Source organism: Eretmochelys imbricata, chromosome 23, assembly GCF_965152235.1.
Source record: "Eretmochelys imbricata isolate rEreImb1 chromosome 23, rEreImb1.hap1, whole genome shotgun sequence".
NCBI classification, from domain to species: domain Eukaryota; kingdom Metazoa; phylum Chordata; order Testudines; family Cheloniidae; genus Eretmochelys; species Eretmochelys imbricata.
In genome coordinates this window covers 5,725,490-5,739,721 of record NC_135594.1, presented here as the reverse complement: position 1 = coordinate 5,739,721, position 14,232 = coordinate 5,725,490, and positions in this window count along the sequence as shown.

Sequence of the window (14,232 nt, the reverse complement as noted above, 5' to 3'; positions counted from 1 at the left end):
AATCCAGTTCTCAGCTAGTTCCCTGATTCTCTGTATCATTTGTTAAACTCTACATAAAGCTGCTTTATTCAGCATTGTTCTTCCATATCTCCCCTGTTTGGCCTTGCTTAGTTTCAGGCAGTCTGACTCCGCAACATACTGTTGCAGATTCTCAGCATAACTGCTGTGTGTGCCTCCAGGCGGGGGGGGCCAAGGACACTTGGGCCTAGTACGCAGAGCTGCTGCGAGTGCCTCCAGGCAGGAGGGGGGGCCAAGGACACCTGGGCCTAGTGCGAGGGGGCTTCATCGACACTCGTGGTCTTCCATCCCCTCGAGTTACCTAGTGGCCATGCCCCAGTGTCCCCAACAACTCCCCCCTTTGAGAACACTCAACAGCCTTGGCTCTGAGTTTTCTCACTTGGGCTACTTATTTCTTTACAATATGACTTTGCATAAGCACTTTGTGATAGCCCTGAACAGAATGACTTATTAACGTTTGCCAAAGGGCCCTGACACATGATACTGCACAGCATAATACCAGTAATACAAACAATACAGGAAAGAGAAGTATCAATAGCAGGCTAAATAAACCACCAAGCCAAGACGACAAATCCCAGGCTGAAAACAAGGTTTGCAACCAATCGTTCTCTGGGGCAGTATAGGCAACATGTGCTCCGGCTCGGGCATGGGCCTCAGCCTGAGATCTCATAACTGCTATCATTTACATATACACACCATCGGGGCCCGATGAGGACACAAACCCCTCCTTGGGATGCCAAGATAGTCCAAAGCCAGCCTGTTTTGGAGGGAAAACATCCTGAGCTGCTGTAACTCTTTATTTAATGTTTTTACTGCTGACCCTAAATCACTAACCGAGTCCTCTAACTCTAAGGCCACTTTCTCAAATCCCATCTGTAGCCTTACAGTATAGCAGCCTATGCATGCCATGGCTGGCCCGGTAAACAGTGGTGCTATTCCCAGTACAGAGCACCCTACCAGCTTCTCGGTTGTGAGGGGATTCTTCATATTGCCCTCTAATGCTGTAGTCAGTCGCCGCAGGGTCTTTTCTCGTGACTCAACAGAGGTGTCTCGGGCATTTCTAATCTTTCCTTTGGGCAGTGTGGCAGTTATGGAAAATGAGGAACTCCATGAGCTATATAACAGCTACCTGTCCAGTTGGCTGGCAGCACCTTGTAAGCCTTTCGGCCACATACAAAATAGTGACCCTGTAGGGCCCAGTAAGGACTGTTTCTTAAGGGGATTCCTGGGATATTTAAGGCTGCCTTTCCAAACAGTTCATATGCCCCTAGGGGGGCATCCCATCCTCCTGACTGGGTACAACTGGGGGCATTTCTAATTGTGCCATTCAAATTACACTCGCCATAGGGATCACTACAAACCCCCCATTGGCTTGCTACATTGGAGATATTAACTGGACGGCAAGTTACATTTCCAAACCCCTTTTTTGTGGTAAGATTATTTGTAAGAGTTTCCCTAAAAGGGGAGGAACCATTACACCCACACTGTTGGCCTCCCCTGTTGGTCTTTATTTAATACCCATCAGCCCACTGTGTAATAACACAGGAGCTCTTTCCCACAGGATGCCCATAGGGATCAGATTGGTTTCGGGTAAAACATAACACTCCCTCAGTGAGTACTGCAACTGAATACTCCTGGTCCTGATAGGTGGCTTGCTGTAAAGAGGTCTTGTTCCAGAACGGTGAGTCCGTTCTTTCCTGCTCTTTGGTGGTGGCTAATTCTGCTAGGGTCAAGGGCAGCATGTCAAGGGGCATTCCTGTTTTGGGGGACAGTGGAGTTGGAGCACATACCTAGCAATCAGTCTGGTTTGTTAAATTAGCAACCTGGTGCGCAAGCAAAACTAAGGAGTTATGCTCCCGATATGCAGTTTGGAAATACCAATACAGAGAATAACAATGTTACCCAATTAATTATGACCAGAGTCTTCCCAACCCAGGGTCTCCAGTACCTGCGTGGGCCCATTTTAGCATTAAGGTGCCCGCTATTTGTGTCTTTTAAACAGTAGCTTTAGCCCGAGATCGTCACTAGATGAGGAGTCAGCAGGTTGGATGGTCCACTGTTCTGCTGACGAGGGGGCAGGTACTGCCTTCAGACGAGAGTGATGGATCCAGTTCTTGTGTCCCTCCATCTTTGCCGCTGTATGGGAGATCAGCAGGACGGTATAGGGTCCTTTCCACTTTTCCTGGAGAGGCTCGTCTTTCCAGGTGCGAACAAGCACAGAGTCACCGGGCTGTAAGGAGTGAACGGGAGAGTCCAAGGGGAGAGGCTGGGAATCCTTGGTATACCTGTGAAGAGACAAGAGAACAGCAGACAGGGACCACATATACTGTGACAAAAAACCATTACCCAACTCCCATTCCCCTGACAGAACCGGGGTGCCATTCATAGGCCATGCCCTTCCAAACATAATTTCAAAGGGACTGAGCCCTAATCTACCCTTTGGGAGAACGCGGATATGGAGTAGGACGAGGGGCAAAGCATCAGGCCATCGCAGTGAGGCTTCTTGGCACACTTTTGAGAGATGCCGTTTAAGGGTCTGATTGGTACGCTCCACTACACCACTGGCTTGCGGTCTCCAGGGCGTATGGAGTTTCTAGGGGATCTGTAAGGCATGTGAGATGCTTTGAATGATTTTTGACGTGAAGTGTGTCCCATTGTCAGATTCCATCTACAGGGGGAGTCCAAAGCGAGGAATGATCTCCTTAACAAACTTGAGGGTCACTGTCCTGGCAGTGCAGTTACGGCATGGGAAGGCTTCTGGCCATCCGCTGAACCGATCCACTATAACAAGGAGATATGTGAACCCTTGGGTCCGGGGAAACTCAGTAAAGTCTATTTGCCACACTTGTCCGGGGCCCGGAGTGGGTTCTAGGGCAGCTGGTGGCACAGGAAGTCCCAGTCGGGGGTTATTCTTTTGGCAGACTAAGCAGTCCGCTTGTACCTGGGCAGCCAGGGGTCGGAGTCCGGAAGTGATAAAGTATTTTCCCATTAGCTGGATAAGTGCTTCCCTGCCAGCATGAGTGGTTTGATGTAGTTTCTGCAGCACTGGCCGGATTAGGCCCTTTGGTAAGAGGACCTTCCCTTCTGGGGATGGAGCCATCCCTCCTTTCACAACAGCATAACCCGCCCTCCTTTGCCCATCTATTACAGTACTGCTACCATCAGTGTACCACTCATAATCTGCATTTGGGAGGGGTACATCCTTTAAATCCGGACGGCTGGAGTACTGGACATCTATGATCTCTAAACAGTCATGTTTCTGTTCCTCTGTTTCTGGCAAGAGAGTGGCTGGGTTAAGGGAGGGGCAAGGCTGTAGGGTGACTTCAGAGTTCTCTAACAGCTTAGCCTGGTACCGAGCAATCCGAGCCTGGGTGAGCCAAAGCCCTCCCTTTGCATCCAATAAGGCTTGGACCATATGGGGAGTATAGATTTGCATAAGCCCTCCCAATGTTACCTTCTCGGCTTCCTCAAGCAATAGGGCAGTAGCTGCGACTGCCCGTAAACATGCCGGCCAACCCTTTGCAACCTGATCCAATTGCTTAGAAAAATAAGCCACGGGACGTCTCCATGCTCATAACAGCTGTGTGAGCACTCCTAGGGCCACCCCGCTTCGTTCATGTGCATACAACTGAAACGGCTTAGAGAGATCCGGCAGGTCCAGAGCTGGGGCTTCCATCAATTTTCTTTTCAGGATTTTAAATGCCCTATCAGCCTCTGGGGTCCAATAGAAAGGGTCATGATCTGCTCCTTTTACACAGTCGTACAGGGGTTTAGCCCACAGTCCAAACTCTGGGATCCATATCCTGCAAAAGCCTGCCATACCCAGAAATGCCCTGAGCCGCTTACAATTATTTGGAGAGGAACTTGACAGATTCCTTTCTTTTTTTTTTCTTCGCTTGAACGCTGACGCTCCCCTTGCCTTAGCTGTAACCTGATCCCTCTCCACCTCAGACAACAGGGTTCTCAGGAGGATATTACAGTCGTCTCAATCGGCTTGTGACTACTGAGGCACCCCTCAAAGACTGAAATAAACCTGCTTTCCTTCGTTGAGAATTCCCCAGCCTGTGTTTTAAAAGCTGCTAAGTCTATTGGATTGAATGGCACATGGGTGTAAACTTGCATAGTGGTAGCCTGACGTCCGTCTGCCCCTGGGCAAGCCACAACAGTCTCGGTAAGCAAAGGATAGAGTCCCACCGAGGGGGCAATCTCTATAACCCGAGGCATCCTACCCTTATACGGTGGGGGTGTGGGGGCCGAAGGGGACACCGGCTCTGCCATTACAGTGGGGGTGGGGGTCTGGGGACTAACATTAGCTGCTACCGAACCAGTCGGAGTCAGATTACAGTGCTGTAAAATATCTGGTCAAGTACATAAAGTCAGAAACAAATGCGCATACATATGTTCATTCCATTTACCCATTCACTGACAAAACAAAACTAATTGGAGGATCGTGTTGTAATTAATTGACCCTCCTGGTGGCCACCACTCCTGGTCCTCTAGTTGATATTGAGGCCAGTCAACTGTACAGAATCGTTTTAATTGGCTCTTAGTCATCGGATCCGCACCAAATACCTTCCAGTTTGCTAGAATGCACTCTAGGGACGTACACCGTGCCCTAACCTCTGAGCTCTGTCCCTGTCCCATACCTACAGGGTAACTCTGGGCGTCCCCAGGTTCCAACAGAGCATATAATCCAGATTTTAAAAGGTTCCTACCTTATCCAAGGGACCGGTTCTTCACCGTGGCCTGCAGCTGCTCCTCCCACATGTCTAAGGGACCGGTTCTTCACCGCCGTCCACAACAGCTTCTCCACTATATGAGTGCGTTGCACCGTTGTGCCCTCTGGGGTCGATCAAATCGCATCTCCTCCGAGGCCCCCGATGAACTCACCGGTGCGCGCTGGGCGGGTTCTCGCCGCAATCCTCGACCTCCAGGAGGGGTCCGGGCAAGGCTAAATTGCAGCCTCGTCGCCCACCCAGGGACGCCAAAAGCTGTTGCCGGCACCCAGTGCCGAGAGGCTGAACAACAGCTTGAGTTGGTTCGTTACCCGGTGTGCTACACCCAATAATCACAACGGGGTAGAGAAGCAGAAAAGTTTATTTGCAGCTGCAAAAAGGTACAGGGAGAATAAAATCTCAAATCCTGCACAACAGAGCAGGAAGTTACACAGGCTTTTATACATCCTTTTTTCCAGCATACTTGTCCAATAGCAAGCTGCCCCAAGTATCCATATAGCCAGCCAATCCAGTTCCCAGCTAGTTCCCTGGTTCTCTGTATCATTTGTTAAACTCTACATAAAGCTGCTTTATTCAGCATTGTTCTTCCATATCTCCCCTGTTTGGCCTTGCTTAGTTTCAGGCAGTCTGACTCCGCAACATACTGTTGCAGATTCTCAGCATAACTGCTGCGTGTGCCTCCAGGCGGGGGGGGCCAAGGACACTTGGGCCTAGTACGCAGAGCTGCTGCGAGTGCCTCCAGGCAGGAGGGGGGGCCAAGGACACCTGGGCCTAGTGCGAGGGGGCTTCATCGACACTCGTGGTCTTCCATCCCCTCGAGTTACCTAGTGGCCATGCCCCAGTGTCCCCAACAACTCCCCCCTTTGAGAACACTCAACAGCCTTGGCTCTGAGTTTTCTCACTTGGGCTACTTATTTCTTTACAATATGACTTTGCATAAGCACTTTGTGATAGCCCTGAACAGAATGACTTATTAACGTTTGCCAAAGGGCCCTGACACATGATACTGCACAGCATAATACCAGTAATACAAACAATACAGGAAAGAGAAGTATCAATAGCAGGCTAAATAAACCACCAAGCCAAGACGACAAATCCCAGGCTGAAAACAAGGTTTGCAACCAATCGTTCTCTGGGGCAGTATAGGCAACATGTGCTCCGGCTCGGGCATGGGCCTCAGCCTGAGATCTCATAACTGCTATCATTTACATATACACACCATCGGGGCCCGATGAGGACACAAACCCCTCCCTGGGATGCCAAGATAGTCCAAAGCCAGCCTGTTTTGGAGGGAAAACATCCTGAGCTGCTGTAACTCTTTATTTAATGTTTTTACTGCTGACCCTAAATCACTAACCGAGTCCTCTAACTCTAAGGCCACTTTCTCAAATCCCATCTGTAGCCTTACAGTATAGCGGCCTATGCATGCCATGGCTGGCCTGGTAAACAGTGGTGCTATTCCCAGTACAGAGCACCCTACCAGCTTCTCGGTTGTGAGGGGATTCTTCATATTGCCCTCTAATGCCGTAGTCAGTCGCCGCAGGGTCTTTTCTCGTGACTCAACAAAGGTGTCTCGGGCATTTCTAATCTTTCCTTTGGGCAGTGTGGCAGTTATGGAAAGATGAGGAACTCCATGAGCTATATAACAGCTACCTGTCCAGTTGGCTGGCAGCACCTTGTAAGCCTTTCGGCCACATACAAAATAGTGACCCTGTAGGGCCCAGTAAGGACTGTTTCTTAAGGGGATTCCTGGGATATTTAAGGCTGCTTTTCCAAACAGTTCATATGCCCCTAGGGGGGCATCCCCTCCTCCTGACTGGGTACAAGTGGGGGCATTTCTAATTGTGCCATTCAAATTACACTCGCCATAGGGACCACTACAAACCCCCCATTGGCTTGCTACATTGGAGATATTAACTGGACGGCAAGTTACATTGCCAAACCCCTTTTTTGTGGTAAGATTATTTGTAAGAGTTTCCCTAAAAGGGGAGGAACCATTACACCCACACTGTTGGCCTCCCCTGTTGGTCTTTATTTAATACCCATCAGCCCACTGTGTAATAACACAGGAGCTCTTTCCCACAGGATGCCCATAGGGATCAGATTGGTTTTAGGTAAAACATAACACTCCCTCAGCGAGTACTGCAACTGAATACTCCTGGTCCTGATAGGTGACTTGCTGTAAAGAGGTCTTGTTCCAGAACGGTGAGTCCGTTCTTTCCTGCTCTTTGGTGGTGGCTAATTCTGCTAGGGTCAAGGGCAGCATGTCAAGGGGCATTCCCGTTTTGGGGGACAGTGGAGTTGGAGCACATACCTAGCAATCAGTCTGGTTTGTTAAATTAGCAACCTGGTGCGCAAGCAAAACTAAGGAGTTATGCTCCCGATATGCAGTTTGGAAATACCAATACAGAGAATAACAATGTTACCCAATTAATTATGACCAGAGTCTTCCCAACCCAGGGTCTCCAGTACCTGCGTGGGCCCATTTTAGCATTAAGGTGCCCGCTATTTGTGTCTTTTAAACAGTAGCTTTAGCCCGAGATCGTCACTAGATGAGGAGTCAGCAGGTTGGATGGTCCACTGTTCTGCTGACGAGGGGGCAGGTACTGCCTTCAGACGAGAGTGATGGATCCAGTTCTTGTGTCCCTCCATCTTTGCCGCTGTATGGGAGATCAGCAGGACGGTATAGGGTCCTTTCCACTTTTCCTGGAGAGGCTCGTCTTTCCAGGTGCGAACAAGCACAGAGTCACCGGGCTGTAAGGAGTGAACGGGAGAGTCCAAGGGGAGAGGCTGGGAATCCTTGGTATACCTGTGAAGAGACAAGAGAACAGCAGACAGGGACCACATATACTGTGACAAAAAACCATTACCCAACTCCCATTCCCCTGACAGAACCGGGGTGCCATTCATAGGCCATGCCCTTCCAAACATAATTTCAAAGGGACTGAGCCCTAATCTACCCTTTGGGAGAACGCGGATATGGAGTAGGACGAGGGGCAAAGCATCAGGCCATCGCAGTGAGGCTTCTTGGCACACTTTTGAGAGATGCCGTTTAAGGGTCTGATTGGTACGCTCCACTACACCACTGGCTTGCGGTCTCCAGGGCGTGTGGAGTTTCTAGGGGATCTGTAAGGCATGTGAGATGCTTTGAATGATTTTTGACGTGAAGTGTGTCCCATTGTCAGATTCCATCTACAGGGGGAGTCCAAAGCGAGGAATGATCTCCTTAACAAACTTGAGGGTCACTGTCCTGGCAGTGCAGTTACGGCATGGGAAGGCTTCTGGCCATCCGCTGAACCGATCCACTATAACAAGGAGATATGTGAACCCTTGGGTCCGGGGAAACTCAGTAAAGTCTATTTGCCACACTTGTCCGGGGCCCGGAGTGGGTTCTAGGGCAGCTGGTGGCACAGGATGTCCCGGTCGGGGATTATTCTTTTGGCAGACTAAGCAGTCCGCCTGTACCTGGGCAGTCAGGGGTCGGAGTCCGGAAGTGATAAAGTATTTTCCCATTAGCTGGATAAGTGCTTCCCTGCCAGCATGAGTGGTTTGATGTAGTTTCTGCAGCACTGGCCGGATTAGGCCCTTTGGTAAGAGGACCTTCCCTTCTGGGGATGGAGCCATCTCTCCTTTCACAACAGCATAACCCGCCCTCCTTTGCCCATCTATTACAGTACTGCTACCATCAGTGTACCACTCGTAATCTGCATTTGGGAGGGGTACATCCTTTAAATCCGGACGGCTGGAGTACTGGACATCTATGATCTCTAAACAGTCATGTTTCTGTTCCTCTGTTTCTGGCAAGAGAGTGGCTGGGTTAAGGGAGGGGCAAGGCTGTAGGGTGACTTCAGAGTTCTCTAACAGCTTAGCCTGGTACCGAGCAATCCGAGCCTGGGTGAGCCAAAGCCCTCCCTTTGCATCCAATAAGGCTTGGACCAAATGGGGAGTATAGATTTGCATAACCCCTCCCAATGTTACCTTCTCGGCTTCCTCAAGCAATAGGGCAGTAGCTGCGACTGCCCGTAAACATGCCGGCCAACCCTTTGCAACCTGATCCAATTGCTTAGAAAAATAAGCCACGGGACGTCTCCATGCTCATAACAGCTGTGTGAGCACTCCTAGGGCCACCCCCCTTCGTTCATGTGCATACAACTGAAACGGCTTAGAGAGATCCGGCAGGTCCAGAGCTGGGGCTTCCATCAATTTTCTTTTCAGGATTTTAAATGCCCTATCAGCCTCTGGGGTCCAATAGAAAGGGTCATGATCTGCTCCTTTTACACAGTCGTACAGGGGTTTAGCCCACAGTCCAAACTCTGGGATCCATATCCTGCAAAAGCCTGCCATACCCAGAAATGCCCTGAGCCGCTTACAATTATTTGGAGAGGAACTTGACAGATTCCTTTCTTTTTTTTTTTTCTTCGCTTGAACGCTGACGCTCCCCTTGCCTTAGCTGTAACCTGATCCCTCTCCACCTCAGACAACAGGGTTCTCAGGAGGATATTACAGTCGTCTCAATCAGCTTGTGACTACTGAGGCACCCCTCAAAGACTGAAATAAACCTGCTTGCCTTCGTTGAGAATTCCCCAGCCTGTGTTTTAAAAGCTGCTAAGTCTATTGGATTGAATGGCACATGGGTGTAAACTTGCATAGTGGTAGCCTGACATCCGTCTGCCCCTGGGCAAGCCACAACAGTCTCGGTAAGCAAAGGATAGAGTCCCACCGAGGGGGCAATCTCTATAACCCGAGGCATCCTACCCTTATACGGTGGGGGTGTGGGGGCCGAAGGGGACACCGGCTCTGCCATTACAGTGGGGGTGGGGGTCTGGGGACTAACATTAGCTGCTACCGAACCAGTCGGAGTCAGATTACAGTGCTGTAAAATATCTGGTCAAGTACATAAAGTCAGAAACAAATGCGCATACATATGTTCATTCCATTTACCCATTCACTGACAAAACAAAACTAATTGGAGGATCGTGTTGTAATTAATTGACCCTCCTGGTGGCCACCACTCCTGGTCCTCTAGTTGATATTGAGGCCAGTCAACTGTACAGAATCGTTTTAATTGGCTCTTAGTCATTGGATCCGCACCAAATACCTTCCAGTTTGCTAGAATGCACTCTAGGGGCGTACACCGTGCCCTAACCTCTGAGCTCTGTCCCTGTCCCATACCTACAGGGTAACTCTGGGCGTCCCCAGGTTCCAACAGAGCATATAATCCGGATTTTAAAAGGTTCCTACCTTATCCAAGGGACCGGTTCTTCACCGTGGCCTGCAGCTGCTCCTCCCACATGTCTAAGGGACCGGTTCTTCACCGCCGTCCACAACAGCTTCTCCACTATTTGAGTGCGTTGCACCGTTGTGCCCTCTGGGGTCGATCAAATCGCATCTCCTCCGAGGCCCCCGATGAACTCACCGGTGCGCGCTGGGCAGGTTCTCGCCGCAATCCTCGACCTCCAGGAGGGGTCCGGGCAAGGCTAAATTGCAGCCTCGTCGCCCACCCAGGGTCGCCAAAAGCTGTTGCCGGCACCCAGTGCCGAGAGGCTGAACAACAGCTTGAGTTGGTTCGTTACCCGGTGTGCTACACCCAATAATCACAACGGGGTAGAGAAGCAGAAAAGTTTATTTGCAGCTGCAAAAAGGTACAGGGAGAATAAAATCTCAAATCCTGCACAACAGAGCAGGAAGTTACACAGGCTTTTATACATCCTTTTTTCCAGCATACTTGTCCAATAGCAAGCTGCCCCAAGTATCCATATAGCCAGCCAATCCAGTTCCCAGCTAGTTCCCTGATTCTCTGTATCATTTGTTAAACTCTACTTAAAGCTGCTTTATTCAGCATTGTTCTTCCATATCTCCCCTGTTTGGCCTTGCTTAGTTTCAGGCAGTCTGACTCCGTAACATACTGTTGCAGATTCTCAGCATAACTGCTGCGTGTGCCTCCAGGCGGGGGGGGCCAAGGACACTTGGGCCTAGTACGCAGAGCTGCTGCGAGTGCCTCCAGGCAGGAGGGGGGGCCAAGGGCACCTGGGCCTAGTGCGAGGGGGCTTCATCGACACTCGTGGTCTTCCATCCCCTCGAGTTACCTAGTGGCCATGCCCCAGTGTCCCCAACAACTCCCCCCTTTGAGAACACTCAACAGCCTTGGCTCTGAGTTTTCTCACTTGGGCTACTTATTTCTTTACAATATGACTTTGCATAAGCACTTTGTGATAGCCCTGAACAGAATGACTTATTAACGTTTGCCAGAGGGCCCTGACACATGATACTGCACAGCATAATACCAGTAATACAAGCAATACAGGAAAGAGAAGTATCAATAGCAGGCTAAATAAACCACCAAGCCAAGACGACAAATCCCAGCCTGAAAACAAGGTTTGCAACCAATCGTTCTCTGGGGCAGTATAGGCAACATGTGCTCCGGCTCGGGCATGGGCCTCAGCCTGAGATCTCATAACTGCTATCATTTACATATACACACCATCGGGGCCCGATGAGGACACAAACCCCTCCTTGGGATGCCAAGATAGTCCAAAGCCAGCCTGTTTTGGAGGGAAAACATCCTGAGCTGCTGTAACTCTTTATTTAATGTTTTTACTGCTGACCCTAAATCACTAACCGAGTCCTCTAAGTCTAAGGCCACTTTCTCAAACACCATCTGCAGCCTTACAGTATAGCGGCCTATGCATGCCATGGCTGGCCTGGTAAACAGTGGCGCTATTCCCAGTACAGAGCACCCTACCAGCTTCTCGGTTGTGAGGGGATTCTTCATATTGCCCTCTAATGCTGTAGTCAGTCGCCGCAGGGTCTTTTCTCGTGACTCAACAGAGGTGTCTCGGGCATTTCTAATCTTTCCTTTGGGCAGTGTGGCAGTTATGGAAAGATGAGGAACTCCATGAGCTATATAACAGCTACCTGTCCAGTTGGCTGGCAGCACCTTGTAAGCCTTTCGGCCACATACAAAATAGTGACCCTGTAGGGCCCAGTAAGGGCTGTTTCTTAAGGGGATTCCTGGGATATTTAAGGCTGCTTTTCCAAACAGTTCATATGCCCCTAGGGGGGCATCCCATCCTCCTGACTGGGTACAAGTGGGGGCATTTCTAATTGTGCCATTCAAATTACACTCGCCATAGGGACCACTACAAACCCACCATTGGCTTGCTACATTGGAGATATTAACTGGACAGCATCTTAATTTGGGGGGGTGAGTTTAGTTCAGAAGGGATAAGTTAACTGCAAAGAGAAGGGAAGGGGTGAGGGGGCAGGGATGGGGGTGGAGGGGACTGAGATGAAAAGACGCTGGGGAGTGGGAAGGTTGGAGCAAACACCCAATCCACCCAGGGCAGAGAAAGCAACAGCAAAACTGCAAAAAGTTCTTTAAATCACAACTGGACGTCTCTTTGTAAAAGCGCCTCTCTAGCTCAACCACCAGATCTGGGCTGGCTGCAGGTCTGGCTGGCTAGCTGGATTCCCTGACCCTGGCCAGGAAGGCCTCAGGCGGGATGATCAGAATGATCCCTTCTGGCTTGAGAATCTCCGAGTCGTCCCACATGCTGTGACCCAGGGAGCTGCTGGTGCCGGCTGGCCGTGGATCACAGGGTTCCCTGGGCTGGTCTCTGCATAGTTCCTCAGAGGGTGTGGTGTGAGATCTCTTCTCAAAGCCTGCGTCACGACAGGCGCCATACTCACCGTAAAACCTGTGTATGGCTAATGCGCAGGGAGTTACGCGTCTGCAGTGAGTTGGGGCTGATCCCCAGAAGGTGATGAACAAATTTCTTTTGGGCAGGAGATGCTGATTTCTCTGCCTGGCTGTATGTAGCTTGACCTTCACCGTGAGCGCCGGCGTACAGGCTGAGCAAAGTGCGAATCGAGTGATGGCAAAGTCTGCAAAGGAAAAAACAAGCTGCCCGGTTTACAAGTGAAGACAACAAATTGTTGGAACTGCATCCGGGGGTACAGAGGTACACCTCACTATTCTGCCCCTAGCTTGTCTTCTGAACAGAGGATTGCAGCTGGCCTGGTGGTTTAATGCTGGGAGAGACAGAAAAGTGGCTTGTTATGTGAAGGCTTTAGAATGGGGGTTATGATTTTATTTTATACGTACCCATTTGTTTCCATTAATTCTACTTGCTTCTTCTCAAATCTCTATTCTGCATTAAATAAACATATACCTGTTTTCTCTAAGACGTATCTAAGAGCTAGGCACAAGGTGAGGGAGGTAATATCTTTTACTGGACCAACTTCCATTGGTGGAAGGTACAAGCTTTCGAGCTGGTGGAATCAGGGAGCTGACCCCTGGCAGGCACACATAAGGTTTCCTCGCGCTAAGAATGGGTGGTAGCGAGGTGCCTCGCAATGCTGGGTACCCCCGGAAAGCATCAGACATGCATGTGGCAGAGATTGGCTGCAAAGCTAATCTAATATGTGGACAAGATTCTCGGGCTACAAACTGCTTTAAACTTGGGAGGGGAATATCTATCACTTCAGTGATTAAAAAAAACAAAACGCAAATCATCCAGAGGGGAATGTTTACTGTCCTCCGTAATCACCAACATCTGGACAGCGGGAAATTCAGTGGAAATTAAAGTGGAAGTTTCTGGTTAAAAAATAATAAAATTAGAAAATTATTTTTAAAAATGTACAGTTGAGGTCACTGCATTAATCTTAACTCCACCCCCAGGGTCAGACAACCTTAACTCCATCCCCTCCCATGATACTTTCACCAAAACAACGGCAAGTATCAGATACACACAGCTAACTGCACCTGATCAACCTTAGCTTTGTGCTGTATTGAGTCAAACAGCCTTAAACCCACCTCCCTTCCCATCTCATCAAATAGCCTTAACTCTGCCTCTACTTCCTGTCTTATTGGAAAATATAAACAATGCACAGATCACCAGATCAACCTTAACTTTGCTCCTTTGTGACAAAACCCCTTTACTCTGTTCCTTTCATCAAACAGCCTTATAACTTTGGGGGCACTGTATGCAATAACTGAATTAACTTCCAGAATTAACACCCTCAAGAATGGCAAAGACGCTACGCTAGACGACATTTGTACTGAACAAATTAAACCTGTCAGACCAGCAATAAAAAACTAGTTACTTAAATTGTTTAACACATGCTCAGCCACATACAAAGTACCCAAGACCTGGCAACAAACACAGGTTGTGGCTCTCCTGAAGCCAGGGAAGGACTCAACGGAGCTGAAGAATGTCAGATCTCTTTCACTACTATGTCACCTCTACAAACTGTGTGTGCTTCTTATCCTAAACCACCTATCATAATTCGCTGAAAAGCATCTAATCCCAGATCAAGCTGGACTCTGCCCAGGCAAGTCACGCACTGGTCAAGCACTGAACATCTCTGACTACATCACAGATGGCTTTGAAACTGGTCTGGTAACAGGCGCCATGTCTGTCGACTTAGCAGCGACATATGACACACAGCGAATCACCAAAGGCTCCTCACTAAATAC